Raw genomic sequence first — 10,506 nt, 5'->3', positions numbered from 1 at the left:
GTAGTTATGACACATTCTGATTTTAGATGGAGCTAAGATTTTGAAACTTTAAACCAAATGGATTCACACATCATTCATTCATTCCACAGACCTAAGTAGAATAATTTTAATGAGTAGTCTTAGTGCTCTTCTCCAATGATTCTTCTCCAGAAAAGTCACAAAATGATTTTGAAAATTTTATCTGTGATTTACTAGCCATTCTTGAAGGACAAGTCTGCTAATAAGAAAAAAAAAACAAAACTTTATTTGGCTTGTTTCTTATTTCTTCGCTTTTAATCCACCTGAATGTTCTCTGTATAGCTTGGGTTATTTATCAAAACCTAAAACACTATGCTTAGAAATAGTATCATAGACCAGCCGTGGTGGCTCAAGCCTGTAATGCCAGTACTTTGGGAGGCCAAGGCAGGCGGATCACAAGGTCAGAAATTCGAGACCAGCCTGGCCAATATGGTGAAACCTCATCTCTACTAATAATACAGAAATTAGCTGGGCCTGATGGTGGGTGCTGATAGTCCCAGCTGCTCAGGGAACAGGCTGAGAATCGCTTGAACCTGGGAGACAGAGGCTGCAGTGAGTCGGGATCCTGCCATTGCAATTGCACTCTAGCCAGGGTGCCAGAGCGAGACTCTATGTCAAAAAGAAGAAAAAAAGAAGAAGAAAAGAAACAGTATCTTAGAATAACAGCTAACGTTATTCTTAAGATTAAAAACCAGAATAAATGAGATTTATTTTTATAAGAATCATAACATTAGAAGAAATTGGAAGTCTTATCCATAAAAATAATCAGAAAAGTAACAAAAAAGAAAAAAATCTTATGTCACAAGGAAGGAATCATGTTGATAATAAAAATGACTTTTAAAGGGGAGAAAGTAGGTGTTAATATAAGCCTGAGCTGTGAGGGATTGCTGATAATGTATTACAGCTTTGCAACATTTAATTTCCGCAGACTGTCAGAAAGCTGATTAACTATAACAGGAATATGATGATTGCCACGTATTATAGGACCCTTTTCTTAGTGTGGTTTATTTGAGAGATTAAATATGTATTGGATTATTGCTTACATATACTAACTGAAAAAGAAATTTCTCAAATATCCATCATGGTGAGCATTTTTCACAGTACAGTCATATTTTATCTAACAATAGATTTACTTAGATTTATCCTGGTCTTTCATTTTCTCTGAATTTACACAATGTCAGGTAAAAGTTTTGACGTACAATTACCTTTAAGTAAGTTTTTTTTTTAAACAGCTCTATTACAATATAATTCACATGCCATACAATCACCCACTTTAAATGTATAATTCACTGGTTCTTAATGTGTTTACAAAGTTGTGCAACTGTCACAATAATGAGCATTTCCATTAACCCATAAGGAAATCCCGTAACCATCATCAGCTACTTCCCATTTCCCACCAGCCTTAGTCAGGTAAACATCAATTTACTTTCTGTCTCTGTAGATTTGCCTATTTTGGACATTGCGTATAAGTGAAATCATACAATTATGATCTTTTGTGACTGGCTCCTATAAATTAGCATGTTTTTTTAAAGATTTGCCTATGTTTTATTACCATAAGTATTTCATTTATTTTTATTGCTGAATAACACGCCATTGTATGGTTATAGCACATTTTGTTTATCACTTGACGAACATTTTGGTTGTTTCCACTTGTGGGTTAATAGAAATAAATATTGCTGTTTTAGAACTGCTCTGTCCTCTTAATGTTAAAATTGAGCAAGTCAACCTTGCTTATAATATGACTCACTCCCTGTGACAAAACACTCTTACCTCCAGTGTTCAGGACTACTTAAAATTTAGATTTGAAAGATCAAATTGGGATGCTCTGTAAATTACTGACTACAAATAATCAATGTCCCTTAAGGGCATTGCAGTATTTGAAGTTCAGAAAGAGCTGTTTTTTGCATTCACAAAGAGATCTACCTTTCATGAGTATCCATTTACTGAAGATGTATGTAGGAGTTTAGGGACTTTGATGTTTTTTATGAAAATACAAAAGAATCCTCAAAACAATAGTGATAGCCTGCCACCTTATACATTCCTCGTATGAACCACAATTTTTAACAAATATGGAAAGACAGAAAGCATTTTTGAGCACATAGAATGTGAGCAGATCCCAAGCTCACTAGGGCAGTAGGAAAATACTCTTTTCCAGTGTTCATCAGTAAACTTACTAATTAAAATTATGATTATTCTGAAGACTAGGATCTGCCACTGAACATTTATTTCCCATGGAAGGTCATTTTAATCAGGTGTGGGACTAGGTAACCAGTTGACTTAAGGATACCTAAAATAATCTTTTTTTTTTTTTTAAGTTTTAAATTTTTAATGAAAAAGACTTAGAACAATGTATTATTTACATGTAAATAAGAAAAGAGAGCAGAATCTCCACCTCTTCTTCAGAGGAAGGGAGAGGGCAGGCCATTTATGAGAAGAGAGTTCACATCAACCCCACTCGATAGAAACTGGACCTAAATACGTTCAAACAGGAGTACACAGCAGGTGAGCAGTCCCCACTCATCCTCACTGATCTGCTGCTTCTGATCAGATCAGCAGCGTTCATAGGCATCTCATCGATCTGAGTGGAATAGTACTGCTCGATGTCTCTGAGATGCGAATGTCGTCATTCTTCACAAAGTTAATGGCCACACCCTTCCGGCCGTACCGACCTGATCCCCCAGTTCTGTGTATGTGCAATTCTCTGTTATTGGGCAGATCGTAGTTAATGATGAGGGACACCTGAGGGACATCCAACTCCCTGGCCCAGACGTCTGTAGAAATGAGCACTCGGCTGGTGCCCGACTGGAACTCCTTCATGATGGACTGCTGCTCTTTCTGGGGCATGTCTCCGTGCATCGAGGACAGGTGAGGTTGGCTTCTCTCATTTTCTCCGTCAGCCAGTCCACCTTCCTTTTGGTGTTGCAGAAGATGACCGCCTGGGTGATGGTCAGTGTGTCATAAAGGTCACACAGAGTGTCCAATTTCCACTCTTCTCTCTCCACTGCCACGAAAAACTGCTTGATGCCTTCCAGAGTCAATTCATCACGTTTCACCAAGATACAGATTGGGTCGGTCATGAACTTGTTTGTCATCTGCAGAATATCTAAAATAATATCTTAATGGTAGAACTACTATTAATAGTTAACTTGGAGCTAAGGAAAATTTATTTTGGCTTTTTATTTAGTAAATGTATCTTAAGCTTTGTGTTGAGTAATATATTTCTCCTGTTTTCTTCACCTTCATTGCCATTATCCCTCTTTCATATATGGACCTCAGTGTTCACAAAAGATATTTTACCCACTCATTAGCACTATAGACAGGAAAAGATAACTGAAGAGTTAATTTAATCAATTAAAAGAATATTTCCAGCGGAACAAAGAGAAAACCAGTGTACAAAAATGCCCATCTTCTGTTTTCTAATGAGTATTGTCAAAACCTTGTAAGCACTCTTATAGTTTTACTCAAAAAATAGTATTGCTTTTTCATACATCAGGCCTTATCTTGAAAATAAATGAAGTAAAAATATCCATTAATATATATTAGTAAACTAATTAATTAATAAATAAGTTTTTATAAGATGTATAGCTGATTGTCAGATATTATAAATTTCCAAATATGTGAAAGGACTTGGAAAGTAAAAATAAAAGGCTTTTTAATTTAAAAAAATTTTTAGAGGTAGGGTCTTGCTGTATTGCCCACCTGGAGTGCAGTGGAACAATCATTGCTTACTACAGCCTCAAAACCCTAGTCTTAAGCGATCCTTTTGCCTCAATTAAGTAGCTGGGACAACCTGCACACACCACCACACCCAGACAATTGTTTATTTCTATTTTTTGTAGAGACAGGGTTTCCCTATGTTGTTCGGGCTGGGCTTAAACTCCTGGCCTCAAGTAATCCTCCCACCTTAACCTCCTAAAGCCATGGAATTATGGATGTGAGCCACCATGCCTGGCTGGCTTTTAAATACTTAAAAAAAGTTTTGTTTTCAATTTTAGATTGAGTTAATATTATAGTACTGATGATTTCCTTGAATACTGAGGATTATTTTTAAACTAGATTATTTAAATGATAAACTAATCAGATTACTTTTTCTTCCAGTTAAGGATTCTAGATTGATAGCTAATTAATTTTTGGTTAACTGAACCATCATGACAGATCTGAGCAGATTTAACTGGAAGTGATAACTATGTAAATATGGGGTTGTACTATGTCACAGATACGCAGACCCAAGAGCATCTGAAAGAAATGTTCTCAATGTATAGGTTTTGCTGTCATCGGAAATGTTTGGTTAGTAATTCCAAGTCAATTGGGTATTATTGCTTCTTTTTGTTGCTTCTTAACTAGGTAACAAACATTGTAGGTAATGGTGGTAGTGATGGTGGTGGTGGTGTGTGTGTGTGTGTGTGTGTGTGTGTGTGTGTGTGGTAATTCTCTCCTTTGGTACCCAGTTAGTTTTGTTTTGTGCTTGACCTGTTTTGTGGGGGCCTTTGTATATTATCTGGCCCTATCCAGATATGATGAGCTGTATTTTTCAAATACAAATTTAAATATGAAAATTAAATCTTAAAATAATTTTCCAGCTTTGTCAAATGTTTTATTAATATCACCAATTTATAATTAATTCCACATATTTTTATGAGATACTTTTTAAACACTCTTTCAAAAAATGAAGTTCCTATTCTTTGTGAGCTTTTGATCTAGTTAATTAATAAACTAGAAAATCCACTTGCAAATTTCTATTACTTGAACAAAAAAATGTGAAGAAGCCATAAACATTGTAGTAACTGACTATGCCTGAGGTTAGTTATTAAAGATTTATTTACCTATCATTTTTTCTTAATCTTTAGTTTTTCTGATTTTTTTCTCTATATACATCTTATTATGTGATAAAATGATAGGAATCTCAAGGCAATAGATTTCATATTTTCCTTCAAACTTCCTCATCAAAACACAACAAATTAAGTCATGTACATGTAAGTTGTACTCATCTCTTCCCCCAAAAAATACTGCTCTATTGCCTTACAACTGTTTATCTTATTGTCATCTCTCAGTCTTCCCCTAAGCTACAATTCAGATTGGAGTGGTTTTCTTTCCCTATTCACTTTCTTTTTCTTAAACCTTACAAGCTTCAAATTCTTGTTCATTGAGCAAGTTTTCTTGGATAATAAAAAGAACATAGTCATTTATCTGGTCAATCTTCCCTACTTTTTCTTTATTTCTTTTCACTCTAAACTCACCACCCCTTTACTTGTACTCCTTAAGATTTATGCAATACATATAGAATCATATCTGTATCATGAGCAATCATCTCATTTGATTTTTGATAGGAATACAAGATCACATTAATAAAACTATAATAATTATAAATTACGTATCTTAATGTTATGAACTCTTTTCCTGTTAAATATGCTTGAAATCTGTCATGTGTGTATAAACAGAGAAAGCTCATTTCTAAAAAAACAGTATTCACAAATCATACTGACAAAGAAAATTAAGATCTTGTTTGGTTTGGAAAGACGAAACACATATATATGTGTATGAGATTTTCCAAGGATGAATATGGAGGATGCATCTATTTAAAATTTAATGGGATATAATGACATAATCTAAAATAGGAGAAAATTAAATCTTGATGCTACTTCTTTCTATTGACAAAGACAGGCCGTAAAACAGTCAAATACGTTTTTATAAAACATATTTCAGATAGTTTTATTCTGATTTTCTGATAGATGCATTTCATAGTAGGTAGGGATTTTACGTATCAGAAGTTCTAAGTGAATTTTTGAATATGCAAAGTAGGCTATGAATAAAGCAGAGAATAGAGAACTAAATTGCTTCTACATTAAATAAAGAGGAATTCCAAGTTTTCAGTGAAAATTATGAGTCCTTTATTTTTAGCCGGTGACCGAGAGACAGCTAAAGCTCAAAATTCTCTCAGCCCCGAGGAAGGAGCTTGACTCTCTTTTATACCTTGATTTAGGTAAGGGAGGGGGAGCCTAGCTGGAGCAGAGTTTACAGAAGCAGAACAAGCAAGTTAGGTAAGGAGCTGGTAACTAGGAGGCAGGAAGTTCTCATGATTGTTGATTTTTAAGGAGGGTATACACAAGCAGTTCCTATGATTGCTGGTTACCAGAGGAGGTATTCGGTACTTGTCATATAATCAATCAAGCGGGAGCATACACAATGACAAATGGGCTTGCCAAGCAGTCTATGGTTACAAAGGTTATATGTTTCTATAAGTACAGCGTGACCCAGCACAGTATCAACACCCAGGCATGCACTTAAGGGAGGAGTGGCAGGAGGGGTGAGGCAGAGGTCAAGATGGAGTCTATTTGGCTCTCAGCAAAATGGAGTCTGTCTGGCTAACACAGGGCAGGTTAGCACAAAAGCATTTTCTAGGATATTTGTCTATCTGGTACACAAGAATACAAACTGGAGCAGTTATAATATACTTAAAAATATAAATCCCTACACTTACATACATGCATCATCCATCTGTCTGTCTATCTATCTATCTATCTATCTATCTATCTATCTATCTATCTGTCATGTATCTAAGTATCTATCGAAATGGATTCCTTGTTATTGATGCTAAAAAATTTCAGATGGTTCATCTGTGAAATAATGGCAGTGAGAAATATTTTCCATTCAGTGACAAAAGACCTGAGGAATAATTATCAGCTCAAGCATAATTTTCCTTCTACATATTCAGTAATCTCTGTCATTCCCTTAATGTTCTAAACACAACCAGAAGGGTAGGTGAACAGCAGGCAGCTGATACGATTGCTCTCTCTGAACACTTTCTTCACTTTCGCAACCACTTCATCATCCTCAAAGACCATATGTTGACATTACATGTATTAACCCTGTTATTGGAAGACATTAGTGGTCACAGTGTGAAGAAAGACTATCAGACAAGTGTGACAAATAGAGAAAGTCAACATGGGGTGTTCCCTTTCCTGTTAACTCACCAATAAATGGAAAGGCTCCACCCCAGACTCACCACCCCCAGTCCTCCATCCCACTCTCCGGAGATAACAGAATTTGGCTGCGCCTCTGAACACCACATTTATGTTAATTAATACTTAGGCATTTTATCTATCTAAGCAGGGGGAAAAGTCCTTTAATGTAGGTTATCTTGGGCAGGCTAATCATTCCACAGACCAGTATAAATTATTCTCTAAAATAGCTCAAGAAAGTCACAGTGATAAACAGGCTGGGGCACATCTGTCTATACAGAGATGAAATTGTTACTACTGAGTGAAACTTCTGTATTCTCCTCACATCATTGTACCCATGGAGTGTAGCACAAATATCCTCGTTAAATCAAATAAAAATAACATTTCTCATTTGATTGCATTTATTTCATGATGCTGGATAGTGATTTACCTTCCAATGCCAGATGCTCTTTTCCCAGACTCTTTTATTATGCCGTTTTCAGAAATTCTGACTTTTACCCACTTCACATTTCTACAGCTGTACACAATCCTGACTTTATTTCATACCATAAATTGCTTCTACTTTATGCTATTTCATTAACTTCTTTCTATATTTTTGCATAAAGACTTTGAGCCTAAAGCAATGTGCAGATTCAGTCTCAAACCCTGATTTGATAACATAGATATCTTCAGTCATAGAGTCTGGCCACGCTCATTTTTTTAAAGCAGAATGCATTTTGTGCCTGTACCTGTTAACATGTTCATTTTGTTTTAAAAAATGAACGTGGCCAGACTCTATGACTGAAGATATCAAAGTTACCAAATCAAGGTTTCAGACTGAATCTGCAAGATCTATGCAAACTCTGCAAACGTCTTGGTCAAATAGTTTTGCCTCCTTGACAGGGGCATAATTTATGGGGCTAAGACAGCTACTGAGACCTTTGGAGCTTCTGAGGTAACAACGACCTTAACGAAAGGCTCTTCACAGTTAGCCTTGTTTAAAAAATAAATTACTACTCTTTTCAACTTGTTTATTTACATACTTCCAGTCACCTAAACCACAATTTTGCATTTGTACATTTTTTTTCTTTTTAAACTAAAATGGCCATCCCCATTTTATCTTACAGCTGGTGTTACATATGTCTGAGTTTGGTCTGTTGTCTCAGAACCACATCTACTTTAGGTTTTGTGCCAGAATTTTATATTTTAATGTATTATTAATACTTGTGGCTGGGAGTGGTGGCTTATGCCTATAATTCTAGCACTTTGGGAGGCCAAGGCAGGGGGATCACTTAAGCCCATGAATCTGAGATGAGCCTAGACAACATGGGAAAACTCAGTCTCTACAAAAAGTAAAAGTCATTTAAAAATAAATAAATTAATAGTTGCATTAAAATAAGCCTGGCTGTGCTTAGCATAACTCCTTGTATTTCTCTGCTAGCTTGTACAAGTTTTCTTTCTAATATTGCTGAGATGCATGTGCAAAGAACAACTTTCATACTGGAACATGTGGCAAAACCTGAAAGATAACAAGGGGTCACCAGTCTTTTTTTGACCCTTTCTACACAGATTTGAATTAACATCTTACTTTAAAGGGCAGAATTCAGAGGACACACAGATAAAGTGTGCTTGAATAGGTCTGGGGTGAGATAACCAGCTATTTGTAATCGTCTTTGGTGATGAGAGAAGTACTCTAGCCTGTGGCAGGTGGCCACCTGGTGTAAAAAGCAGTAGTACCATTCTTATGATGGAAATCTGTCAGATCCCAGATTCCCAGTCTTCTAGTCTTTTGAAAGAATGAAAAATGATGGAAAATAGTACGTTAGGTCTAAGTGAAACAAATGCAAACAACAAGATGAGAATCCCTGCCTTAGAAAAGGGGATGGTCTGAATACCTTACTACCGGGGATTTGCACTTTATTGCAAGGCAACTACTGGGATTTGGCAATTTATTGAAAGGTAACTACTGGGGTTTGGCAATTTATTGCAATCTATTTTGCAATTTATTGTATAAAGTGGTAAAACCAAAATAATGCATTTATTTGATTGTTTGGTAATGCTTTTTATTTTCTTAAAACTGTTTTTACATCAGCAAACTAAAAACTGTAAAACCTTGTGTTAATCAAAAAAAACCCTGAATTTATTAACTAAATTTCTATTAATGACGAATATTGTTAACATTTCCAAATAAAAGGTAAAATAAACAAATAGGACTGTATTAAACTAAAAAGCCTCTACATAGCAAATGAAACAATCAACAACATGAAAAGGCAACCGATTGATTGGGAAAAAATGTTTGCAAATAAAATATTTGATAAGAAGTTAATTTCCAAAATATATAGAAAACTCATACAACTCAATAACCTAAATACATAAATAGAATTAAATGATTAAAATTGGGTAAAATACCTGAATAGACGTTTTCCCAAAGAATACATACAAGTGGTCATCAGATATATTAAAAAGTTGCTAATCATCATGGAAAGTAAATCAAAACCATAATTGGTTATCACCATGTAACCAATTAGGATGATTGTCATCAAAAAGACAAGGGAAAAGTGTTGGTAAGGATTTGGAGAAAAGGCAACCCTTGTCCACTGTTGCAGGGGATATAAATTGGCATAGCCATTATGGAAGACAGTATGGATGATTCTCAGGAAATTAAAAATAGAACTACCATGTTACCCAGCAATCCTTATTTGGAATGTATAACCAAAAGAAATAAAATTATAACCTTATGGAGTTTCCATGTTCCCATGTTTATTGTATCATTATTCAACAAAAATCAAGATATGGAAATAACCTAGGTGTCTGTCAATAGTTGAATGGATAAGGAAATTGTGATATACAATGATATATTCAACCTTAAAAAAAAAAGGAGAATATGTCGTTTGGGACAACATATTCCCTTGGGTGCATAATGATAAGTTGTCATTTGGGACAACATAAATCTTGGGTGCATAATGTTAACTGAAATAAGCAGCCACATAAAGAAAAATATTTTGTGATGTCACCTCTATGTGGAACCTTCTAAAAAGTCAAATACATAGAAACAAACTGCAGAATAGCCATTACCAGGGGTGTGGAGTGGGTGCAAATGGGGAAATGTAAGTCAAAAAGTATAAAGTTGCAGTTACGTAGAATGAATAAGCCTAGAGATCTACTGTGCAAGCATGAGGACTATAATTACATTAAGTTGGTGCAAAGGTAATTTGCACTTTTAGTGGCAAAACTGCAATTGCACCTATCCCTATATTCTATATTCTATATTCAAAATTTAATGAAAGGTTAGAGTTTAGGTGCTCTTACCACACAAACACAAAGTGAACTGTATGAAATGAAAGATATGTTAATTTGCCTGAACATAGTTATCATTTTTATGATAATCTTTGAAAGTTCATAGCAAATGCATATTAAGAAAAAAGTATCCATGAATTTCATTTCTTTTGCATCAAAATAAACTCATACTAGCTTGTCATACCATATCTGAAGGCACTAAGAAAAATAGGACATCAGTTTGAAAAGTGCCCCTTTCAGAGCAACATGAATT

General features: G+C 35.1%; 1 pseudogene; it reads right to left on the bottom strand.

The window, feature by feature from the left end:
• Window positions 1-2,458: 2,458 nt before the first annotated feature.
• On the bottom strand, window positions 2,459-3,113 carry LOC101037446 (eukaryotic initiation factor 4A-III-like; annotated as a pseudogene).
• Between the last annotated feature and the right edge of the window lie 7,393 nt (window positions 3,114-10,506).

The sequence above is a fragment of the Saimiri boliviensis genome, chromosome 4 (assembly GCF_048565385.1).
Source record: "Saimiri boliviensis isolate mSaiBol1 chromosome 4, mSaiBol1.pri, whole genome shotgun sequence".
Classification (NCBI taxonomy): Eukaryota; Metazoa; Chordata; class Mammalia; order Primates; family Cebidae; genus Saimiri; species Saimiri boliviensis.
This window is presented reverse-complemented; position numbering and strand designations above follow the sequence as displayed.